Source organism: Oryctolagus cuniculus, chromosome 9, assembly GCF_964237555.1.
Source record: "Oryctolagus cuniculus chromosome 9, mOryCun1.1, whole genome shotgun sequence".
NCBI lineage: Eukaryota > Metazoa > Chordata > Mammalia > Lagomorpha > Leporidae > Oryctolagus > Oryctolagus cuniculus.
In genome coordinates this window covers 84,110,197-84,135,513 of record NC_091440.1, presented here as the reverse complement: position 1 = coordinate 84,135,513, position 25,317 = coordinate 84,110,197, and the positions used below count along the sequence as shown (strand labels likewise).

Here is a 25,317-nt window from a genome sequence, read left to right as displayed (position 1 = left end):
CTGCTGAGAACCCCAACACGGACCTGCTCGCAAGGAGCCAAGGCAGTCGATGGCAAGGCTGAATGCATGCCTCCCAAACACTAGCTGAGCCACGGCTGCGTCTCCCGGGAATAAAGCAGATCACAGAACTGTTCGTAAGGACCACCACGCAAGGCCAAGTTCTTTGCACTGTGCCTGCCGTGTCCGCTACTATTTGTAGTGTGCCTCCCCTCGGCCCCGACCGACCGGGGAAAGTGGGCCTCAGGCCCTATGCACAGCACCCACCATCACAGCCCCTCTCCAATGCGCTGGCTGCGGGGCATCCCTTCCGGCAGCAGGACCCCAGCCGCCTTCCCTCCCCGCGCCTCGGTTGTGCTAGGTCATCGCAACGCTGAGAAGCGGGGCAGACAGGCTGCTGCCCGCCGCACTCGCTCGCTTGGGACCCGGAGCCCCAGGCCTTTCTGGAAGCGTCAGGCTTCCTGGGCGGGCTCGAAGGCCAAGGGGAGCCGCGAGCGAGCGAGCGAGCGAGCGGCGGCGGCGTCGCAGCCCCGGCCTCCAGGCCCGCCCTGCCGGGGGCGGGGAACTGGTGTCTGCCCGCCGAGCTGCGCGCAAACTTTTCTCTTCCGTAGTCTTGAGTGAGCCTCGGCAGGCAGGCACCCTCTGCGCAAATCTGTGGAGGCCCAGGCCAGGGACCGGAGGGCGGCGTAGGGAGGAGGAGGAGAAAGTGGGGGGGAAGGATTTGGAGGGAAGCTGGTGGGGGGGAGGATGTGGGAGGTAAGAGGAGGAAGAGGAGGGGGAAGGGGGGGTAAACGAGGAGGGGGAGGGGCGACGCGCCCCGCGGCGTCTCCTGTGGCGCCGAAACCCGGGAGCTAGCGGGTGGCCCGAGCGCGCAGCGCCGCGAAGCGGGGCGGGTGTCTGGGGGGCTTCCTGAGGGCTGCGGACTCCCCCGCCCCGAAACTGCCAAATAAATCCTCCCCGGGGCCCGCCCAGCCCCCCCGGCCCCCGCGGCCCCCGGGCTCCGGGAACTCGGCTAGCTCGGACTTCCGGGAGAGGGAGGCTTTTCTTCTCCAAAACCGGCCAGGCTCCTTGGGCGCGCGTTGGTTTCACGGTGGAAAGGCTACAATTAAAAAGACAAACGGCCACGACAATAAAATGAGCTCAGACCCCGCGGGCTTCGCTTCCTGGAGGCTTTCTGTGGTGTCTTGGCGGAGTTTTGGGGAGTCTTGGCGGGCCGTCCCTGTGAGCGCGTCTCGATCCGTGGCCGCGGGGGCCGCGCGCGGTCCTGCGTTTTAACGCCAGCGGACTGGGCACGGCGCGGTCCTGCGGTCTGGTGATGGGTGCTGCCCGGGGCGGTTCACGTCGCCTCTCTCGACGACGCGGAATTTACGCACCACATGGCAAAGAGGTATCTTTTTAACCCTGCCATAAGATAACGTTGAAACACCTCCCCCTAACGCCGCGCCAATACCGGCCGGAGTAGAGGTAGCAGAAACTCATGAGTTAACCCACAGCCATTCTGGAGAAAGTAGCGGGATGAAAGCCTTAGGTGACAGCAGTGTGTTCTGCGCTGTGTTACCTCGCACATCACCTGCTCTCTGTCTCTGTGTAAGGGCTCCTTAGACATTTCGTGGAAAGGGAATGAAGGGTTTTAAGCTGGTGCCAAAAAGTTTTGAAATCCATGCGTAGGAGTATGTGTGTGTTTGAAAGGGAGACAGACAGGCGGGGATGGTTTCTGTTACTCTGAGGAAATCTCCGACTGCAGGTGTTGGACGTCGGCGGCAGTGCAGTCCGCTCTCTGAAACAGAAGGCTCTCTCCCGGAGAGTTCACTCCGTCTCCCTTTCACGTGAGCGAGAAGGCGAGAGCATCGTACATTGCCCGCTGCCCAGCTAGGATCACTGCACGAGAAAATGAGGCGTCCGTCCCTGCCGTGGTAAGGAAAGGTGATAGACGCAAGTCGGTTTACAAACACGTGGCCTTCGGGCCACATCTGGTAGATAGATGCGTGTAAAATGAAATGTTATTGAATCAGAGCAGCACCTTCCCGTCGGCAGGGTGCACAGCCCCAGTCTGATGCCTGTGCTTGTCCCGGGCTCCCGTAGCTCAGCACCTTGGGATTTGTATGTCCCTGGATGGGGGGATGCTCGCAGGAGAGGGATGCACCCCTGCTTTTGCTTGTGAAGGGGTCCGGTGCTGGGGCAGATGAACTGCTTCTCCCAGCATCCGGAAAGTTGGTGATGACTTAGACAGTGGAGCATCTAGACCTCTGTGCCCACGATGCCTTGAGATTCACAATCAGAATACGGATCCCTCCTCGTTACCTGCTATTCAGTGGTAGGCAAATTATTCGCTGTACCTGAGCTGTTTCCTTAAACATAGTTTTTGTCAAAATGCCTCCTTGGATGAGTGAATATTAAATTTAATATATTAATATTGAATTATTAATTGATACTTGTCTCGAACGGTACCTGGTCCACAGTAACCCCCCAAAATAGTCGTCTCCCTGGCCCTTGGGATTTCAGTGGCTAACGCGAATACAGGTGCCTCCAGTACCTCCATAACCGCATCGAGGTTGAAATGACCGTAAATTGAAAACACATTTCATCCATCCAGCCTGCCGAACACCGTGGCTGGGCCACACAGCGTGCTGGAGAGCATCAGTGATCTCCCTCCTAACTGTGGGCTGCCCTTGCCCGTGTCAAAGAGAGGATCCTACATCCAGAAAACATCAGAATTCAAACTCTCAAGTATGTGTTCTCCTGAGTAGGCGTTGCTTTCCCCCGACCATAACATTGAAGAATCTAAGTCAAACCATGGCCAGCGTGGGACTGTCCGTCCTGGAGAATTCTTATCACATCTCTTCTGCAAAGTCTTACATCAGTAGAGTACAAACCTCGGGGGATGGGAAACTTCACTTGGATACTTGCCTAAAACACCAGTTTCTGGGCCCCTTCACCCAGGATTGTGATTCAAGAAGTCCCCAGTGGTGCCCCAGGGGGTTGCCATTTTAACCTTTAATTCTGGGGCGGGAGTTCTTGGCCCACGCTGTGACAGTTCCCCTCCTGGACTGGCCACAGTCATTCAAAGGAAGGAGGCAGAGGGCAAGGAGGGAAGGTGGGACACGCGGACCCGTAGCATAGTACTGTGTAGATGCTCATTAGACGCTTGTGCAGTTTAATTTCGTCGGCGAATCTGTCTTCTGAGACTTAGCTTATGTTCCCTCACTCCTCAGATATCTGTGGAGCACCTTCTATGAGCCAGGCAGTGTTCCAGAAACTGCAGAGACAGCCATGGACAAAATTAAAATCCCTGCCCACATGGAACTTCTGGCTAGGGAAGACAAACCATATTAGTGAGCCATTTGGAATTCTGGTCTGTTTGATTGTTATCTGGGCCCTGACATCTGCTGCAGCCTTGTTTGTTCTCTGACTCCTACCCCATTTCCCTGCCATTTGAACTTCCACCCCTGTGCTGCACAGCCCCTACCCAGGTGGTGGTTTTTATCTGTGGCCGGGCAGCTCTGTTTACCCTGTTGCATTCTGAACCAGAGCCTCTGTGTCTCTTCCAGGCTTTGACCAAAATCAACATTCATTTCCAAAAGGCAGGAGTTTCCACAACAACCTAATTTTAAACATACAAGTTGTAGGAACAAGTATTTTGTGCTCCGGTTAAGATGCCATTTGGGACGCCTGCAGCCTACAGCAGCGTTGCCTGGCGTTAAGTCTTGCCCCCCCCCCCCATTCCAGGTTCCTGTTACTGTACATCCTGGCAGGCAGCAGGTGATAGGCAAGTGACTGAGTCCTTGCCACCTGTGTAGAGCTCCAAATTGAGTTCCAAGCTCCTGGTTTTGGCCTGGCCCACCTCAGGCCGTTGCTTTTGAGGAGTAAACCAATGGAGGTCTCTCTGTCTCTGCTTTTCAGGTAAATGAAAATAAGTAAAATAAAATTTTAAGTGCAACTTGCATATTCTCTTCTTACAGAATATTGTTGAGAAATTTGGTTGAAGCCAAGTGACTCTGCTGTGCCGTTGGTCTGTTATGGCCTCTTTCTTTCTTTCTTCCTTTCTTCCTTTTTTTCTTTATTTGAAAGTCAAAGTTACAGAGAGAAAGAGAGAGAGAGAGAGAGAAAGAGAGAGAGAGTGAGAGAGGTCTTCCGTCCACTGGTTCACTCCCCAAATGACTGCAACGGCTAGAGCTGAGCTGATCCGAAGCCAGGAGCCAGGAGCTCCTTCTTGGTCTCCCACACAGATGCAGGGGCCCAAGGACTTGGGCCTTCTTCTACTGCTTTCCCAGGCCATAGCAGAGAGCTGGATCGGAAGTGGAGCAGTCGGGACTCGAACCAGCACCCATATGAGATGCTGGCACTTCAGGCCAGGGCTTTAACCTGTTGTGCCACATCTTTCTCAGCTTCTTAACGATGACACCAAATATGAAAGTCACTGACTACTTTGCATTCATATTCTATAACTTCTTTTGAGTAATGCTGTTGATAATTTATTAGTACACTATAATCTTTCCTTTAAATGCATGATTCTCTTCATTCCCTTTTGCTGCATTCTTATTGAGCTCTTTGTATTTTTCTGGGTCCCAGCCTTGTTCTAGAGAAATATGGGGCAAATTTTGAGTGGGTTTCAATATTGCAAATATTCTCCAAAGTGAGCTATATCAGAAAAGTCAAGTCAAGATGTATAATTTCCATTTTTTACTCTGAAGTGGCAACTTTTAGTAAAATGCCCCCAATACATTATTTCTCTCCCTGTGCATGTAACTGTATTTCACCTCAATCTCTTGTCATCTTTGGCTGTTAGTTGCATACGTTTTATTATGTCCCAAGTCTAAATGCCTTCCTATTGACAATGCACTGGGTTAGTGGACATTCTTTGGGGGGAAAAGTTCATATGGCAAGGATCTCACTTTGGGCTCTGAATGCAAGGTAACCAATTTGATTTGGACAAGAGTTAGGCAACAGGTAACTATGAAGGTAGAATCGTGTGTTGGCTTGTAGATGGGCACTCTCCCTTGTGAGCAAGAGGCTGAGCTTAGCCAAAGTAGAACTTTTGTTGAGTCTATACATATGCAGCCATTGAGAGTGACCATTAATGAATGGAAATGCCCATCAGGTCGGTTAGAGTTTAAAACCAGAAAATCTGGGCTGGGCATTTTGTGCAGAGGTTGCGTTGCCACTTGGAACACCCACATCCCATGTCAGAGTGTCTGGTTCAAGAGTCAGCTCCTCCACTTCCAATCCAGCTTCCTGCTATTACACACCATGGGAAGTGGCAGTGATAGCTGAAGTCCTTGATACCCACATGGGAGACCTGCATTGAGTTCCAGGCTCCTGGCTTGGGCCTAGCACAGCTCTGGCTGTTCTGGGCGTCGAGAGAGTAAGCCAGCAGATGGAAGATACTCTCTTTTTTAAATTTTTTTTCAAATAAAAAGTAAAAAATAAAAAACTTGAAAACATAAAAGAGACTGGCATTGTGGCACAGTGGGCTAAGCCACTGCTTGTGATGCCCACATGTCATATTGGAGCGCTGGTTCAAGTCCTTGGCTGCTCCACTTCTCATCCAGCTCCCTGCTAATGTGCCTGGGAAGACAGCAGATCCAAGTGTTTGGGCCCCTGCCACCCATGTGGGAGACCCAGACGGAATTCCTGGTTCCTGGCTTCAGCTTGGTCCAGGGAATGGACGATATCTCTCCATGTCTTTCCCACCACCCCACCTCCCAATACATTAATAAATCTTTTTTTTTTTTTAAGAAAGACCATCAAATCTGATTATCCTGATAGGATAAGAAGTCAGACATCATGCTGTTGACAGCCAGTGGTGGCCAAAGCCAGGAGCCCTGAACTGCGTCCGAGTCTCCTATGTGGACGGCAGGGCCCCACGTTAGGGTAAGTTAAGCCCGCTTAATTCCATGGGCAGTGATACCTGCCCAGTCATTAGCTGATTAGACATTCGGAGAAGTCCACTTTGGGTTGCATTGATGTTTCCTACCCCTCGAGCTACCATTTAGTGATTGACATGAGATGTACGTGGAACGGGGTGGCTTCCTCTGAGGCTGCGGGTGGAGACGACAGCAGGTGAGATGACCTGGAGGGGCTCACATGCCTTGTGTCACGCCGAGCCCCTCACCCTCAGTGACGGCTTCGTTTTCTCCCCCAGCCCCCGCCTCCCCGGGAGGATCTTGAGCAGGTGTAGTTAAGGCTGCTGGTCTTCCCTGCGGCAGTAGTCGGTGGGGTGACTTCTGTAGTGCACAGACCTATAGATTCGCTCACTCTCCTGCTTTTATGAAACTGTTTTGGAAATGGAGCTGTTATAGGTTGCATTTAAACACACTTTCTGGAACAAGAATTTTAATGGCGGGATCAAAAAGGGCAAGCTCATACTTTTTAATAACTGAAACTGACATCTATAATTTTTCTTATCTGGAATCTGTAGAAGCTGTTACAGCCCAGCTTCTTTTACCTTTGGTTTCTTTTACATTTTTTAAAATTAATTTATTTTTTTATTTATTGGAGAGAGAGAGTCACAGACAGACCAAGCTCTGCTATTTGGTTTACTCCCCAGAAGCATGCAAAAGCTGGGGCTGGGCCAGGCTGAAACTGGAAGGCTGGAGCTGCACCTGGGTCTCCCACTGAATGGCACAGACTTGAGCCATCACCTGCTTGCCTCTCAGCGTGTGCGTTAGCAGGAAGCTGTGACGGGAAGCAGAGCCAGACACTGTGTTATGGGATGAGGGCACCCGGGTGGCGTGTTAACCACTGTACCAAACGCCTGCTCCTAATCAGTTTCTAAAGAAAGCGCTCCTTCTTTTGAAGTTTTCCTTTTTATATCCAGTAGAAGCAGCTTCTGTGATTATCAGAGAAACCTACACATCCCAGTGCTTGATGATAGAGCACCATGTTGCCAAGGATTCTAGAACTTTGCTAGTCATTGCCGTAACCAATATCTTCCTGGAAAACATGTTTTCATTGTATCACCATGGTAGCTGCTGGAGAGTTTAATGGTCAATTTATGGTTACTAACATTCGATTATCTTAGAATTGAATTTGCTCTGAGTACACGCACTGATGTCATACATAAGACATAAATGACACGGGTAATGGGGAAGAAAAGTCACTGTTATTCATCTGGGAAATGTGTATCAGTTTCGGTTCTGTTTTGGAAGGTGATGAGGGTAGATTTCTTTCATTTTTTCTTAAAGATTTATTTTATTTATTTGAAAGACAGAGTTACAGTGAGACGCAGAGCCAGAGAGAGAGAGAGAGAGAGAGAAAGGTCTTCCAACTGCTGGTTCACTCCCTAAATGGTCACAATAGCCAGAGCTGAGCTGATCCGAAGCCAGGAGCCAGAAGCTTCTTCCAGGTCTCCCATGTGGGTTCAGGGGCCCAAGGACTTGGGGCATCTTCTACAGCTTTCCTAGGCCATAGCAGAGAGCTGGATCAGAAGTAGGGCAGCTGGACTTGAACTGGCGCCCATATGGGATGCCAGCGCCACAGGCCAGGGCTTTAACCTGCTGTGCCACACGCTAGCCCCCTCATTCTCTCATTTTTAAAAAAAAAATTATTTATTTAATTTGGAAGGCAGAGTGATAGAGAAAGCTCCTCCAGCTGCTGGTTCACTCCCCAAACGGCCACAACAGCTGGGGCTGGGCCAGGCTGGAGCCAGGAGTCTGGAGCTCCATCTGGGTCTCCCACATGGGTGGCAGGGGCCCAAGAGGTGGCTGGGCCATCCTCTGCTGCTTTTGCAGGCACATTAACAAGGAACTTGGTTGAAAGTGGAGTAGCCAGGGCTCCTGGTGTTTTCATAGGGGAGTGCCGGCACTGCAGGCTGCCTCTTACCTCGCTGTGCACAGTGCTGGTGAGGGTAGATTTGTGAACTACTCAAGAGAACAAGATCAGGAGAGTCTCCGGGGGCTCAGGGAGGGCTCCTCCAGCTGGCTGCAGAGGGAGATAGGAAAAGAGCTGGAGACTTAGTAGAACTAGGGTTGCTTGTGAGTGCAGGGTAAAGTAGGGACAGGAGTTACTGCTCCCAGTGGGTATAGACAACTCCAGCCAACTTCTAAGATTATTTTATTGATTGAGAGAAAATACAGAATGGTATCAATAGTTGCGATGAGTTGATTAAAGCATAAACAGACCTAAAGGTGGTGCCTTGAACTGCTGAAGTGTGAGAGAGAGTTGCAAAATTTCCTGTTGTCTTTATTCTTTTATGTTTTTCTACCTAGATATTTGGGAAGTCAGCTTGCACCAAACATAAGAAATTCTGGAGATGGTTGAGTGGGCTGGATGTTGGTCTTCCCCTTGGGCAGTTTTCTCCCAGGCACACCGTGGGGGCTGGGGGTGGGCGTGGGGGAGCGGGCAAAAGGACACAGACCTGCTCCATGAAATCAACTTGGAAATTAGGAAACCAGGCCTGGTGTTGTGGTGCAGTAGGTTAAGCCTCCACCTGTGACACCGCTGCCATCCCATATGAGCACCAATTCGAGTCCAGGCTGCTCCACTTCTGTTTCAGCTGCCTGCCCCTGCCACCCGCGTGGGAGATCTGGAAGAAGCTCCTGGCTCCTGGCTTCGGCCTGGCCCAGCCCAGCCTGTTCCAGTCATTTGGGGAATGAACCAGTAAATGGAAGATCTCTCTCTCTCTCTCCCCCTCTCTCTCTCTCTCTCTCTCCCTCTGCCTCTCCCTCTCCTTCTCTGTGTAACTCTGACTTTCAAAAATAAATAAATAAATATTTAAAAATATAATAATAATAATATTAAATCTTTTTTTAAAAAGCTGGAAATCATTTCCAGGTAGACTTTTCTAACTTAATAGTAATAATAACCAAGTAGTGATTCATCTCAAGGGAAATTGCCTAGAAGGTTTTGTGAATGTGTTTTTATCTTCACTTTGTTGACTGCTGGCAATGAGCACAAACAACGAGCGCCTCCCTTCTTCGAGATGTGGACCGCTTAGAAGCAGCGGAAGTGCGTCCAGGGCTTCCTGCTGTCCTAAGAGCCAGGCTCCAGCTGCTGGTGGAGCTGCCCAGACGGGCACTCTGAGTCTCAGTGGGATTCTGGATGTGCCGTTGGGGACGGAAAAAACGAAGGCCGCAAAGTCCAGTGGAGATTTTTAAAATGCCACAGGAAAAATCAGGTGAAAGTCCTCTTGTGTGAAATGTCACCACTGTTTACGAGGTGCGAGGCAGCCAGTCTGCCTGGCTCAGGGACCAAAATAATCATCTCTCCATAGCACAGCGCCAGAGGTGGAGCAACACCTCGGAAGGTTGTGAGAGAAGAAGCGGAGCGTCTTTCTAGACCTGCGTGGCAAGTCCTGCCCTCTCCGGGCATCTCTGGAAGAGAAAATGTGGCCATCGCAAAGCTGTTATCTTACTGATGCCTACAGTAAAAGACCTTTGAATCCAAATCTCAGGGACAGATTTTTTGAGGCAGCTTCAGATCCCTCACAATGAGGAACACGGAACTTTGCTACAGGAGACTTTGGTTGTTAGCAGAATTATAGGCTTCTAGAAGGTTCCCTGGCTGTGTCTTTCGTCCATTTCCAACTGTGGCGCTTTCCTTAAAATATTCATATTTCACACCTTTACGTGGTCTCTGGACGCTGCCAACTTGCACATATTGGGTGCCGGAATCCTTTTCCTAATTATTGGCCACATGCACAAAATAGTTTAACAATACATGGTTGCCTGTAGAACCATCTTCTAAGTAGCACATATCCAGTAGCATCCCCCACCACTCAGTGGGCAAATGTGGTTGCAAGTCAGGCTAGGATCCTCACAGCCAACAGGCAAGGGCTTTTGGTAGAAGAAATTGTCTAGAACTTCAGCAAACAAATTTAAATGACTTTGTTGACAAGAACACCATACAACACAAAACTCCACTAAGGCAAGACCCTGGGGAATGAGCCTTGGAAAGTTCCAGAAAAGGTGGGGGGGCTACAGGCAACTAGTTGGCCTCATCAGTGAGCCAAGAGAATAGGCCAGTATTTCTGAATAGCATAGGACTGAAGGAATTCAAGGAGTCCAGGGACTCACCCCCAAGTCACCTACTAGCGTTCACAGATGCCCCTGTGTCCTTGGGAGTATGCTTCTCCATGTCTATCAGCAGAGGATGGAAAAGTTTAAAAGGGTTTTTTTGCTTGGGTGGTTGGTTTTTTTAGACTCACCAAAGTAGCTAGCAGACCATCATGTTTGGAAAACCAAGACTTTACAAAACACAAATGTTTGTTTCCGTGTTAAGCTACTCTTCCCTGGAAAGCTCAGGACACCGGAAGCATTTTACCCTTTCATGAATTTTTCCAACACATTTATTAAGCACCATGATGTACCAAACGAGGCACTTGATCCTGGAGCTGCAAATACAGAGGGGACCCAAATCCTGCTCTTCAAGGGCCTCCAGCCTTCACCCCATCTTGTGTCCTGCGTGTGTGGTTTCAGGCCAGTTTGCACAAGTGGACCACGCATTCAGAACCTCAGATTCAGCGATTTCTTTTTTTTTTTTTTTAGCTCATGAATAATCAGTTCACACTAAAGATGCTGCTGGATATACAGGGGGATTCCCACAAGTTTTCAAAGACCTTGAAGTGCCCTTGGCGGGGCAGCCAGGCGGGGCAGTGGTTGCGATGTCTCTTGGGATGCCTGCATCTCATATTGGATTATCTGGGCTGGACTCAACTCTGCTCCCAATGCCAGTGCACAACCTGGGAGGCAGAAGATGATGGCCAGATACTTGGATCCCTGCCACTCATGCAAGAGACTGTCCCAGACTGAGTTCCAGGCTCCTGACTTTGGCCTGCACCAACCCCGGCTGTTGTGGGCATTTAGGGAGTGAACCAACTGATGGAAGATCTCTCTCTGTCTCTGTCTCTGCCTCTCCTTCTGTGTGTGTGTGTGTCTACCTTTCAAATAATAATAAAATAGATACATAATTTTTAAATACCTTTCGAAAAAAGAAGTAAAACAATGAACCTTTTTATTCTAAAATGAGGTGATAGAACTGAGCATTTGGGTGTCCACAATAGCAAAGCAGCAAAGGTGAGGTTAAGGGGACACAGGTGTTGGGATCAGTTCAGTGGTCTCAGGATCAGAATCTGTTCTCTGTATTGGAGACGCGAGGGACCATTACTCACAAGAGGCCGAGGCAGCAAGTCCAGCCACAATGGTGTCACACGAACTCAGTGTCATCAGATTTGTTTTTAGAAAGGCTGAGAGACACACAGATATCGTCATCAACTGTTTCATTCCCCAAATGTCAGCAACCACCTGGGCTGAAGCAGGCCAAAGCCAGAAGCCTGGAGTTCCATCTGGGACTCCCACATGGGTAGTTGAGCCATCACCTGCTGCCTCCCAGGGTACCGATGAGCAGGAAGCTGGAATAGAAGTGGAGCAGCTGGAACTTGAATCCAGGCACTCTGACTGGGTGGCTTAGCCACTGCACCACATGCTTGCTCCAATTTGTTTCGAGGGGAAGAAAAGTCTGACAGCTGATGAACGTGGACAGAGCATGGATAAGGAGGCAGAGGTCTGGTTTGGAAATGCATCCCTCTGATATTTGCCGCGCTTCCTGGCCAGCTCCCGCCCTTGCTACTTTAGGCCCCTCCTTCTTCACTTGTAAGATGAGGGCGTCTTACCAGCTGATGCCTGGAGTCCCCTGTAACGCTGGCAGTCGGTGCTGAAGGTGGCCCTGGGCAGTCTGTGCTGTAATTCTGATAACTGATTAGGTATTTCATTAACGGCCAAAGTTACTTCACTGCTAATATGAGAATACTTATGGTGAGGCTTCCAGAACTAAAATAAATGAGCCTTTCGCACCTCTGCTGGTGCCCTCCTTTCCAGCTCTCTCTACAGGAGATCAGACAAACAGCAGACAATGAATTACTTCACAAGCAAAGACTATTTTTGGCAACTGGAAAAGTTAGATCCTTCTCTGTTTATACATGCCTATTCTATACATAAATCTGTGTACACATTATATGGGACTATTATATGTGACTATTCCCAAATAAAATATTTATTATATTCACATAATTATATATTATTTAGTTATATAATATATTGATTTATATCAGTATACTTCATTTTATATAACTTATATATTATTATAAATGTAATCAAAAAGTCCTTGGCAAATGAATATTGTGAAAAAAATCCATGGATTTCAAAATTTCTTGCATCAAAATAAGTTTATCTTTCAATTCTATTTTTTCCATGAATTTTTGAAGTCTCCTTGTACACTTGTAACATTTATTGAATGCATATGTTCCAGCACTGTTGAAGACTTTATATACATTTACCCATCACTTCTTATTTTCATTTATTCTATTTCAAATCTTTTTTAAAGATTTATTTTATTTTATTTTACTTGAAAGAGTTGCAGAGAGGCAGAGGCACAGAGAGAGAGAGAGATGTCTTCCATCCAACAGCCAGAGCTGGGCTGATCCAAAGCCAGGAGCCAGGAGCTTCTTCTTGGTCTCCCACGCAGATGCAGGGGCCCAAGGACTTGGGCCATCTTCCACTGCTTTCCCAGGCCACAGCAGAGAGCAGGATCAGAAGTGGAGAAGCTGGGACTAGAACCTGCGCCCATATGGGATGCCGGCATTGCAGGTGGCTTTTTACCACTATGCCACAGCACTGGCCCCTTCTATTTCTCTCTCTCTCTCTCTCTCTCTTTTTTTTTTTTTTTGACAGGCAGAGTGGACAGTGAGAGAGAGAGACAGAGAGAAAGGTCTTCCTTTTGCCGTTGGTTTACCCTCCAATAGCCGCCGCGGCCAGCGTGCTGTGGCCGGCACACCACGCTGATCCGAAGGCAGGAGCCAGGTGCTTATCCTGGTCTCCCATGGGGTGCAGGGCCCAAGTACTTGGGCCATCCTCCACTGCACTCCCTGGCCACAGCAAAGAGCTGGCCTGGAAGAGGGGCAACCGGGACAGAATCCGGCGCCCCGACCGGGACTAGAACCCGGTGTGCCGGCACTGCAAAAGGCGGAGGATTAGCCTATTGAGCCGCGGCACCGGCCTGGCCCCTTCTATTTCCAATCGTAATGCTCACAATTAATTTCTCAAAATATGGAAATTTATAAGGTCTATTGAAAACATCTTTTAAAAAGATTTACTTATTTATGTATTTGAAAGGCAGAATTACAGAGAGAGAAGGAGAAACAGAGAGAGAAAGAGATCCTCCATTCACTGATTCACTTCCTAGTGGCGTCAACGCATTTGCTAGGGCAGCCCAAAGCCAGGGGCCCAGAGCTTCTTCCAGATCTCCCACATAGGTGTAGGGGCCAAGCACTTGGGCCATCTTCTGCTGCTTTCTCAGGTGCATTAGCAGGGAGCTGGATTGGAAGTGGAGCAGCCAGGATTCAAACCAGCACCTGTATGGGATGGTGGTGTGACACCACAGATGGCGGCTTAACCTGCTGTGCCACACTCCAGCCCCTATTGCAAACATCTTGTGTCACAGGTGTAGCTGTTATTCAGGGAGTGAGGAACGATGATTCATGAAAAGGATTCACAATTCATTTGAACTTTTGGTAAAGGGTTTTCCGGAAATGTATGGATTTGATCATGTTTATGTCTGAGGACAGGGTTCTGTCCCCCAAAAATGCTCCTATTTTGCACAGAGAAGAAAAACCTTGGAGTTTTTGAAGATTAGGAGATATTTCCAACTCCAAATAAATCAGAGAAAAAATCTTAATAAGTCTCCACGAGTGTTTTCTGGCAATGAGGGTGACATTTAATGTTAGTGTGATGTTTTGAACACATGATCTGGGAGTGAGTTACAGAATTAATTTTGACATTACTGGGCCAATTCAGATGTGCTTCATTTTGTCTGGACCAGACCAAAATCCACACTATTCAAATTATTGGGGATTACTCGGCTCCATGGTCTTTGCCCATATAGAATACTCAAAGCAATGGTGAAACACTGAGTAGCCTAAGGGATGTGACTTATGTTATGATAATGATTAAGCTACATATTTTCCCAAAATGTACAAATACACAATGTTCTGTTTTACTCATACGCTTACGTACGGATAGCAGAAATAAAAAGTGTTTACTTTAGCTACAACAAATGCCATTCCCTTGCTTAGTGACTTTGATATCCTTCAGCCAAATCAAGCATATAGGTTTTACAGAAACCAGAATCTGTATTAAATACAATGAGTTTCTTGCTCCTGCCACCCATGTGGGAGACCTGAATTGAATTCTGGGCTCCTAGCTTCAACTTTGTCCAGTTTTGGCCATTGTAGATACTTGGGTAGTGAACCAGCAGGTGTCTTTCTCACACACACACACAAACACAAATAAATAATATTTTTAAAAGATTTATTTATTTATTTGAAGGGAAGAGTTACAGAGAGAGAACAAGATCTTCCATCCACTGGTTTACTCTGCAAATGGCCACAATGACCAGAGCTGGGCCAATCTGAAGTCAGGAGCCAGGAGCTTCTTCCAGGTCTGCCACGTGGGTACAGGGGCCCAGGGACTTGGGCCATCTTCCACTGTTTTTCCAGGCCACTAGCAGAGAGATGGATCAGAAGTGGGGCAGCCAGGACTCAACCTGGCACCCATATGGGATGCTGGTGCTGCAGACAGCAACTTTACCCACTATGCTATGGTGCCAGCCCCTAATTAATAATTTTTTAAAAAAGATTTACATGCAATGAGTTTTTCTGTCCCAGCCTCCCTTTTCTCTCTCAACCTTATGATGACTCCATTGGTTTTTGTTTGTTGGTTTTAAAGCTTTAATTATTTATTTTAGAGGCAGAGTTACAGAGAGGCAGAAGCAGAGAGAGAGAGAGAGGGTCTTCCATCTGCTGGTTCACTCCCCAGATAGCTGCAATGGAGCTGCTCCAATCTGAAGCCAGGAGTCAGGATCTTCTTCTGGGTCTCCCATGCGGGTTCAGGGGCCCAAGGACTTGGGCCATTTTCCACTGCTTTCCAAGGCCATACCAAAGAGCTGGAACAGAAGAGGAGCAGCCAGGACTTGAACCCATGCCTCTAAGGGGCATGGCAGGCATCGGCTTTACCTGCTACGCCACAGTGCCGACCCGACTTCATTGTTAAATAAAACATGGATAATGTCAATTTTCCCAGTAGCACCAGTAATATTTGTTGCTGTTTCATAAGTAATTTAGGAAAGTAACTGAAGCATAAAGAAACTAAATTATTTATTACTGTATTCTCCTCTACTATATCACTATAATCTTCAGTATTAATGTCTTCCTTATAAGTGTAAGGTTGGAAAATTGGAGTCAACTGGGTTAAGTTGATAAATTAAACAGTTATGAAATGTGTTCAGGTGAGTAGCTGATCTTGATTTTTATTGCTTAATAATGCATGCGTTATCTAAATATTTATCTAAGAGTGTGCTTAGGCATTCTTATTGAAATTCTGCTCTAATACTTTCCTTAAAGGATTCTCTTTTAGGGTCATAAGTATTTTGAGTCAGTTCTTACGAGTCAAGCGCAAGCCTAACACTCAACAGTTCAATGACAAGTACAGTGTGGACAAGACAGACGGAGCCAGGCCTGAGTTAGGAAAACTGGGATCTCAAGCCAGCCTGGCTGCGGTTGGCAATTCAGGCAATTTAGAGATTAGCTTGAAAGCCACAATCTGGGGGAGCTAGAATCCTTGGAGAACTGTGCAGTGTGGCTGTCGGCGGGAAGCGTGGGGACTGTGTAGCCAGAGGAAATCGGAAGGCACACTGGTGCGTGTGGCTCTCCAGGCAAACGTGGAAGAGTGTAGGCAGAGACCACTCAGCAAACAAGTGGCAGGAAAGACACGACAGTCCTGGCCTGGTGGGGTTGCCATCTCTGCAGGGAACCCTGCCTGAAACCTTCAGACAGCCTGGGCTCCCATTTGCTCCTCCAGAGAATCCTTTTTTTTTTTTTTTTAATTATAATTTATTTATGTACTTCCAAGGGAGGGAAAGAGGGAGAGTGTTAGGGGGAGAAAGAGAGAGAGAGAGATCTCATCTACTGGTTAACTCCAACTGGAAATCGACAGCCATCCAAATGGTACTTCCAGTTGGAGAATATGAAGTGGCTTCTGTGGTTTTATTTTTCTTTTTTGTTTACTTTTTTATTTTATTATTTTAAGATTTATGTATTTTATTTGAAAAGCAGAGTCACAGAGAGAGACACAGTAAGGGATAAAATCTCCAATAGAAAGGAGTAAAAATGTGTGATGCCTTCACACTCCCAAATACAGTGTAATTTGGGGGTAGGATTAGAAGTCAAGGGGGTTGGCGTTGTGGCATAGAAGATGCAGCGCTGGCATCCTATATGGGCATTGGTTTGAGTCCTGGCTGCTCCTCTTCTGATCCAGCTCTCTGCTGTGGCCTGGGAAAGCAGTGGAAGATGGCCCCAGTGCTTGGGCCCCTGCACCTGCATGGGAGAACCAGAAGAAGCTCCTGGCTTCAAATTGGCCTGCTTCTGGCCATTGTGGCCATTTGGGGAGTGAACCAGCAGATGGAAGACTTTTCTTTCTGTCTCTCCCTCTCTCTGTCTGTAACTCTACCTCTCAAATAAATAAATAAAATTGTTTTAAAAAAAGTCAAATTCCATAGTCCCAGACTAGCAAGAAAGTGTGGGAAATGTTAACTGATAAATAAGTTCAAAAGAGAGCTCCTGACTACCTACTGGTCCTACACTACTTAAAGTAACATTCAGAAATAATTCTCCTTCAAAAATGTGTCCTCTATGCAAAGGTTTTTTTTTTTTTTAATTAATAACCAGCATCAGAGTTGGGAAATTGCCTGTTAGCTAAATTCAGCCCATCTCCAGTCTTGGTAACGAAAGGTTTCCTGGAATACAGCCACACTTACTTATTCTTGTGTTCTCCAAGGCGGCTTCTCACCAGAATGACAGGATTGAGTAGTTGTGTCAGAGACCTCTGGCCCACAACACTGAGAACTGACATTGATAATGACCAGGTGTGCTGACCCTTGACCTACATGAGCTAAGCAGTGATTGGCTAGCAGCCCCCTTAACTACTTTCGCTAGTGGGCATGTGCTATGGCTATATTATTTCCCGAAATGTCTGAGAGATTCAGGCTTCCTTGGGCGCTCCCATCAGGAACAGACTGAAGACCGGGAATCCATCTGGTGACCAAAGGAGCAGTCACCCCAGGCTACCACCTGAGTACCAGTTCCTTCCCGTTTTCCCAGGACCACCATTTGTTTTAAAACAGAAAGTCCCATGTTCCAGGAAATCCCTCGATCCTGGGCAAATAGGTGGGTTGGTCCCTCTGAGAGGTGGTGGGGAGGGAGTGGACCGGTCTGGGGGAAGTTACTTAATCCCTCTGAGCCTCATTTCCTATCTACAAAGTGGGACTGATTGTTTCTTGAGGATTGTCATAAGGATTAAAGGAGATTATGCACAGAAAGACTAACATATTCTAGGCACTTAATGCTAGTTCCCTCCCTACCCTTCTGATGTTTAAATGTCTTTCTATGGTCTCTATTCTTTTTTCTTTCTTTTTTTCTTCCTTCCTTTTTTTTTTAAAAGATGTATTTATTTATTTGAAAGGCAGAGTCACAGAGAGGCAGAAGCACAGAGAGAGAGAGAGAGAGGTCTTCTATTCTCTGGTTCATTCCCCAAATGGATGCAGTAGCTGGAGCTGGGCCTGTCGAAAGCCGGGAGCCAGGAGCTTCTTCTTGGTCTCCCATGGGAGTGCAGGGGTACAAGCACTTGGGCCATCCTCCACTGCTTTCCCAGGCACGTTAGCAGGGAGCTGGATGGGTTGTGGAACAGCCAGATCTCGAACCGGCACCCATATGCGATGCCAGTGCTGCAGGCAGAGGGTTAGCCCACTATACCACAGCACCGGCCCCCTTTGCTCCTTTCTTGATGTTGATCGCTTTTGTTCATACTTTTCTCTGCTTTTATTTGATGCTGCTTCCGGTTATTTTGGGGAACAGTTTGGGTAATTAAAATTGTAGGTAAGCGTGCCCATAGGTTTCCAAGTGTATCTCAGCGCATTTAAGTTGTAAGTTACACTCTTGGGGAGGGTGTTGTGATGCTACAGGTAAAGTTGCTGCCTAGGATGCCAACATCCCACACTGGAGTGCCTGGGATCAAGTCTCGCCTCTGCTTCTGGTCCAGCTTCCCGATAACGCACATCCCGGGAGGCCCAGATTGTGGCCCGCGTAGGTGGGTCTCTGGGTACCTGAGACACCTTGACTGAGTCCCAGGCTCCTGGCTTTGACCTGGCCCAGCCCTGGCTCTTGTGGGCATTTGGGGAATGAACCAGCAGATGAAGGATTTCTCCCTCTCTTGTGCTCTGCCTTCCAAAGGAATATTTTTTTAAAAAAGATTTTTTCATTTATTTGAGAGGGAGAGACAGAGAGAGAGGTTTTCCATCCACTGTTCATTGCAGCAAATGGCTGCAATGGCCAGAGCTGGGCTGATCCAAAGCCAGGTGCCAGGAGCTTCTTCTGGGTCTCCCACATTGGGTACAGGGACACAAGCATTTGGGCCATCTTCCACTGCTTTCCCAGGCCATTAGCAAGGAGCTAGATTGGAAGTGGAGAAACCAAGACTTGAACTGGCACTCATTTGGGATACCCATGCAGTAGGCGGCAGTTTTACCCACTACAACATAGTATTGGCCCCACTCTCCATTTTCTAATAATGTCATTTCTTTGTTCTTTCTATAAATAAATACTCTAATAAATGAATAACTGATTTTGCATTGGTGAAAATTGCCCATATACATAAAATTGACTGATTTTTAACTTGGTAGTTGTTCTATGTTTGGGAGGCTGGAGGCAAAGGGCTATTAGTCATGTTTTGCCCATCTGCAGATATATCCTAGAAAGTTTGCTCTGCCCAGCTGGTGGAAGTGGTTCAGGGTATCCCCGGTCCATGGTCAGATACAGAACTTTTGGGGAATGAGATCAAGGTCTTCTTCTAACCTACCATTTCTTGCCTCTAACAGACAATGTCGACAGGAAGTTGATAGAGCCTGAGAGTGGATCAGTATGACCCAAGGCGCGAAGTGGACCACTCTCTTATTCAGTTTTCTTTTTTTTTTAAGATTTATTTATTTGAAAGTCAGAGTTACGCAGAGAGAGGAGAGGCTGAGAAGAGAGAGAGAGAGAGAGAAAGAGAGGGAGAGAGATCTTCATCAATGGTTTACTCCCCAGTTGGCCGCAACAGCTGAAGCTAGGAGCCAGGAGCTTCTTCCAGGTCTCCCAAGCTGGTGCAGGGGCCCAAGGCCTTGGGCCATCTTCTGTTGCTTTCGCAGGCCATAGCAGAGAGCTGGATCAGAAGTGGAGCAGCAGGGTCTCAAACCAGCCCAATATGGGATGCTGGCGCTGTAGGCCAGGGTGCCACTGCACCCGCCCCTCTTATTCAATTTTTTTTTTTTTTTTGACAGGCAGAGTGGACAGTGAGAGAGAGAGAGACAGAGAGAGAGAAAGGTCTTCCTTTTACCCGGTGTGCTGGCGCCGCAAGGCGGAGGATTAGCCTAGTGAGCCGTGGTGCTGCCAGCTTATTCAGTTTTAAATGAAGTTAGTAACGTACACAATAGTGTATAAATCAAAGAGCAACCCACACAACCTCAGAGGTCCCCAGGACAAGATCAAAAGCATGAGGTGGCATCAGTGTCATTCCGCTGACAGCATTATGATTTAACATTCAGTTTATTAGCAAATGTGCAGCATAGAATTACATAGGGTGTACTCTTGTAGTAATTTATATTCTTAATTACACCTAAAAATCCTAGCTGGTTCCCAACAAATTCCTTTAGGAAATTGCTGTATGAGTTTGAGGAATCAAGTTTTTACTGAACTGATGAAATTCCTCTAAAACTATCAGCATTTTAAGTTAATATTCAATTTTTTAATTGCTATACTGGATGGAGTTAAATAATGTAGACTCCTATAGTAATGTGTCTTGTCCAAGTACCAAAATACTCACACAGTTGTAGCTGGTTCCCTCTTTAGCCTCAGTTTACCTGAGGCTATGGCCATGGGATTTTTTTATGAAATCAAACTTTTTATTGAATTAGTTCATCACACCTACCAAAACTTATAAAATCCATGAAAAAGGTAGACGATTTGTTTGGCTGATTTGAGTGGCCAATGCAGCAAAATGAGTCAAATTACTAGCTCAGGATACACATTGCCTTAATTTGATCTCATCTATGAACATCTGTTTTGTCTTTTTGGTTGGGACTCCACCCAAAAACATTACCTTGCACACTTGCCTCTACACTGGGATCACCTGGAGAGTTTTGACACTGCCCAAGCCCAGGCCACCCCAGGTGAATTCAGTCAGAATCCTGGAGGCGAGGGTGGCGGTAATGAGACTCAGGTATTATTAGTACCTTAGGTGACACAGCCAGGCTTGGGAACTGCTGACCTCAAGTTCAAATACATAGGTAGTAATGAAGCCACTAGACCGTGTTTTGCATTAAGGTGGAAGCCTAATGGAGAAATAAACAAGAATGAGACTTGGGAATCATATTACTAATTACCATAAGCTCATAATTTTATTTTATAGCAGTACTTGCAGAAATAAATTTACGTATTTATTTGAAAAGCAGAGAGGTGTACAGAGAAAGAATAGACATAGATCTTTCATCCACTGGGCCATTCCACAAAGGCTGACAACAGGCAGGATTGGGCCAGGCAAAAGCCAGGAGCCAGAAACTATCCAGGTCTCCCATGTGGGTGACAGGGTTCTGACTACTGGAGCCATCACCTGCTGCCTCCCGGTGCAGGAAGCTGGAGTGGGAAGCAGAGCCAGGACTCAAACCCAGGCACTCCAATATGGGACGCAGGAGTGCCAAGTGGCATCAACTGCTGTGCCAAATGCTCCTAATAATTTTTATTGTTATTGTTATTTAAAAAGCAGCAGCTTTTTATTGAGCTCTTACCAAGTATCATGGGCAATGCCAGGCGTTATCCTTGGATTCCTTCATTAAATTCCTCTCACTCAGCAGTGAAGTCTTAGGAAACCAGTGAAATGACTGAGTCCATTGCACACGTGGGGAAGTTGAGGCCTTGCCCAAGAACACCCAGGCAGCAAGGGGTCAAGTGGGAGTCACCAGGACAATGAGGTCACTCCCAACACCTGTGCTCCGGGGCTTTTGTAAAATCAGGGACTGGAAAGTCACTGCTCTCCTAGGTCTTTGGACTTCTTATCTTATCTCTTGGGGCTTTGGTTTATTTCATTTTCTTTGTTTCTGGATGTCAAGGCCTTTCCAAACAGCACGTGAAAGCAATTTCTGACACCCGTGGGAGAGGGCTGGCCCGGTTTATGGATACAATAGGCAGAGGAGTTAATATTGCATATTAAGATCTCCCTCTCCCTCAGGGGGCTTCCTGGCAGACTTAAAACATTTTTAGGCAGCAGAAAGGAAACCCGAAACAAAACAACCACCTGGAGGAAACACGCAGATTTGCTGAAGCATGTTGAAAATTTAATTGAAAGAGAGTAAGAATATAACTGTGCTTCGTACTCCCGGTGAATCTTGCTTGCCATTTCATAAGCTCGTCAGGGTTGTCCTGCCAACCTGTATGGGTTTGCTTTAAAAAGCTTTTTTTTTTTTTTTAATGTATTTATGCTGAAGTAGGCCCCTTAAGAAACATGTGTTACTGAACATCAGCTGAATTCTTAACATGCACTTTTGTTTTTTTGGTTGCAGAACAACAACAAAAAAACACAAAGAAGAGAGAAAGATGACAACACAGGACAGTGTCACGGTCGCCTGCACTGGTTTCCTGTGTACAGTTAACGCGGCTGTACACTCATTTCTCAATCCGGTCTCGTCTCCTCTCCTGGCCTAAGAGCTGAGAGAGCCGCTCAAACAGCTCCCCCAGGACCGCGGCCCCCGCCACGGCGGGCTCAGGGTCCACCTCCGCAGTCTCGGGTTCTCCTTCAGCCCACTTACTCCGGGAGAGCGGTTCCTCCTCCCTGACACCCAGCACGGCCACCTGACCGACGACGGGAGCCCGGCTTCACTGTCCCAAGGGCCTGCCTGGTGTGGAGGGACTTGGGGGCCCCTTCAAGGCCAAGGTGCTGGAGCCCTGGGCAAGCACCCTAAATCCAGTTCCATGTGGGCAGTGGCCAGACGGGTATTTTAACTTCCATTTACACTTCTTTCTTTAAAGATAAATTCCCCAGGTGCCTTAGAAGTAATGCAATCAGCCTCCAGATCCACAGGTTCTGAATCTGCAGATTCAGCAAAATAGTTGGGGGGAAAAATTGCATCGTACTGTACATGTACAAACCTTGTCCTTGTCATTATTGCCTACACCCTGCAGTATCATCGTGATTTAGACAGCATTGGCGTTGTTAGCTATTTAGAAATCATCCAGAGAGGATTTGAAATCTACGCAGGCTGGAGTATTTGTAGGTTGTATGCAAATACTCACATTTTATAGAAGGGACCCGAGCACCTGCTGAGGTTGGTATCTGCAGGGGGTCCCGGAAGCCATCCCCTGGGGCTGCCGAGGCATAACTGTACTTAGATTTTTGCATCTGGGAGTGTGGCCAGAGGCGAATGTGAGTCTTATAACTGGCGGACATACAGGAGGGGACTGAGCAAACCATCAGGAGAAGGTCAGGCCCCAGGAACACAGTGGGTGGGCTGGAAGCCGGGTTCCCTGGGAGCCAGCTCTGCGGTCACAGCACCCTTTCACCCCAGGGTCCCTGTTTGCACGGAAGGGGTGATGATGGGTGCCAACCCTTCCGCTGAGGCAGCCTCGGAGGTCAGAAGTCCCCTCTTCCTGGCCTGCCTGCCGTGGTCACTGGGCCACAGAGGCGACAGTCCGAGGCATCGTGTGCATCACGAGCCGGCCCACAGGCCTTGATGCTCGGCGAGGCTGCACACAAGGGCGTGGGGAGGCCCGTGGCGGCCTTGGCTCCTGCGGTGGCAACAGCTGGCACGCTGCCCAGGCGGCTACCTCCAGCTGCAGCTGTTGGAGCTATTTGCAGCTCTCCACATCCTGAGAGTTGGATACGAGGCCTGCTCCTGGGAGCGAGTGAGTAAAAACGACGCAGAGCAGGGAGAGGATGACTGGGAAAACCGGGAGGGGAGGCAGGCTCTCCCCAGCCCGGGGAAAGGCCAGAGAAGTCATGAGACAGTGGCCTGCATGGCGTCGAGGACTTGTGTCTTGCCCTGCATCACAGGGGCGCAAACCACTGTTCCTTGTCCGAGCCAACGGAAACAGAGTGAGAGGGCGGAACTACTGGTAGTTTGAAAGTAAACCAACTTCCTCCCGCCATCTCCCCAGAAAGGAACCGCCCCCCCTCCCCACCTGCTGTCACCTTGCCCTGGTCTGTTGTCTTCATTGCCCTTAGCAGCTCTGAAACTATCTTGCGTCTCTGCTTACCTGTTCATTGCGTGTTTTTTCTCCATTACAGTGGAAGCCTATAGAAACTTCGCAGTGGGTCTGTTTTGTTTACTTGTGAGCCTCCAAGGCCAGCAATGGTGCCTGGCTCACTGGGGGAGAAATGATGAGCCCAGTAGCAGCCAGCTGCCTACCAAGGGAGCGAGTAGTTTAATTTTTCAACTTTACATTCTGAGAACGTGTTGTCATCAACCTACAGGGAGAAGTTTGATTCATTTGGGGGTAAGGAAATTCATCCCTAGTGGGTTTATTTCTTTTCCAATCCATAGTGTTAGAGTCTGGCACATTAGTGGCTTTTGCGGCTGTTTTTGGTGATCTTTGCCACCTGTCACTATTTAATGTACTCTTATGTCAGTTAAAGAAGGTAAAATGATAGGGTAACTAGGACTTTACGAAAGTATAACCTTAAGCATTGTAATCTACAAGGAGACTTTCACCCAAAACTTGGTCAAAATAAGAAATTTGAGACTCAGTCCAATTCAATTCCTTAAGGAAATTGAACTTAGTCTTTTGTGTTTAGTAAGAATTCAGACCTTTAAAGAGGAGGATTTAATGGCATGAATAAGGTTACTTTTATGTGGTTTTTTTTTTTTTTTTTTTTTGGAAAGATCTATTTGAAAGGCAGAGTGACAGAGAGAGAGAGAGAGAGATCCATCTCAACTACTGGTTCACTCTCCAAATGGCTGCAATAGCCAGGACTAGGCCAAGTTGAAGCCAGGAGCCAGGAACTCCATCCTGGTCTCCCACATAGGTGACAGTGATCCAAGCATTTGGGCCATCTTCCTTTGATTTCCCAGGCTCATGAGCAGTGGAGCAGCTGAGACAGGAACCAAAGCCCATATGGGATGGCAGCATTGCAAGGATCTGATTAACCCTGTGTGCCACAGCACTGGCCCCAAGGATTTCCTTCTAAAAGCAAGTGCTCCTAAGGTGGGCCTTTGGCATAGTGGTTAAGGTCTTGCTTGGAGCCCCAATATCCCACATGAAGTGCCTGGGTTCAAGTCCTGGCTCTGCTGGCATTTTAGCTTCTTCCTAGTGCACACCCTTGGAGGCCATGGTGATGACTCAAATACTTGGTCCCTGCCACTCATGTGGAAGACCTGAATTGAGTTGCAGGCTCCTAACTTTTGTCTGGTTCATCCCTGGCTGTTGTCACATTTTGGGGGTGAACTGCTGGATGGGATTCCTCTCCCTCTTATGCAAACTTTTAACAGACTTTGATAAGAATTAAAAAGGTAGACACGTGGTACAATATCATATTCATTTTTTAAAGATCTATTTTATTTATTTGAAAAGAGTCACAGAGAGATAGGTAGAGACAGAGAGATCTTTCATCCACTGATTCACTCCCCAAATGGTTGCAGCAGCAGGGGCTGAGCCAGACCGAAGCCAGGAGCCTGGAACTCCATCTGGGCCTCCTACATGGGTGGCAGCAGCCCAATTTCTTGAGCCATCTTTTTCACTGGTTTCCCAGGCACCTTAGCAGAGAGCTGGACCGGAAGTGGAGCAGCTGGGACTTGAACTGGCGCCCATATGGGATGCCCGAGTTGCAGAGTCTGCTTTATCCACTGCTCACAATGCCTGCCTTACAATATCATATTCTTACAGCAGCCACATTGCAAGGATTGCGATTTCTTTTAAAATACTTCTTTGTGCCGGGCAGCCAATTTAGATTCCAACTGTAATTTTGATCAGCTTTATCATGACTATATTTTACTAGTTTATTCTTTAAAAAAATCCTCCTCAGACTTTTTCCCCTTGTCGCTCCCCCTCTTCGTGGAGGAACGACACAGGACCCTGCGCTGTTCTTTCGTCTGCTCGGCCCTCCCCGGGTTTGCTGCTGGTTCTTCCCGGGTTGGCTACTATCCCTTCCACCTCCGTGGAAGGGCAGTTCCCCCTGGCCGCATTCCCCACTTCCGCAGGGGAGCGGCACACCGCCGGCCGGCTCTCTCGGGGGCTGCACGGGTGTTCCTTCAGCT

The 25,317-nt window shown here is 47.9% G+C and overlaps 1 long non-coding RNA gene across 2 annotated transcripts; it reads left to right on the top strand.

Moving 5' to 3' along the window:
- The first annotated feature begins 774 nt into the window (after positions 1–774).
- On the top strand, positions 775–23,367 carry LOC103352078 (uncharacterized). 2 transcript variants are annotated; one of them, XR_519609.4, is made up of 4 exons: positions 775–1,384; positions 1,742–1,910; positions 5,734–5,868; positions 21,631–23,367. It is a non-coding gene; the product is annotated as an uncharacterized lncRNA (long non-coding RNA). The 2 variants fall into 2 exon arrangements; XR_007913732.2 differs by lacking the exon at positions 21,631–23,367 and adding an exon at positions 8,492–11,972.
- Positions 23,368–25,317: the final 1,950 nt, after the last annotated feature.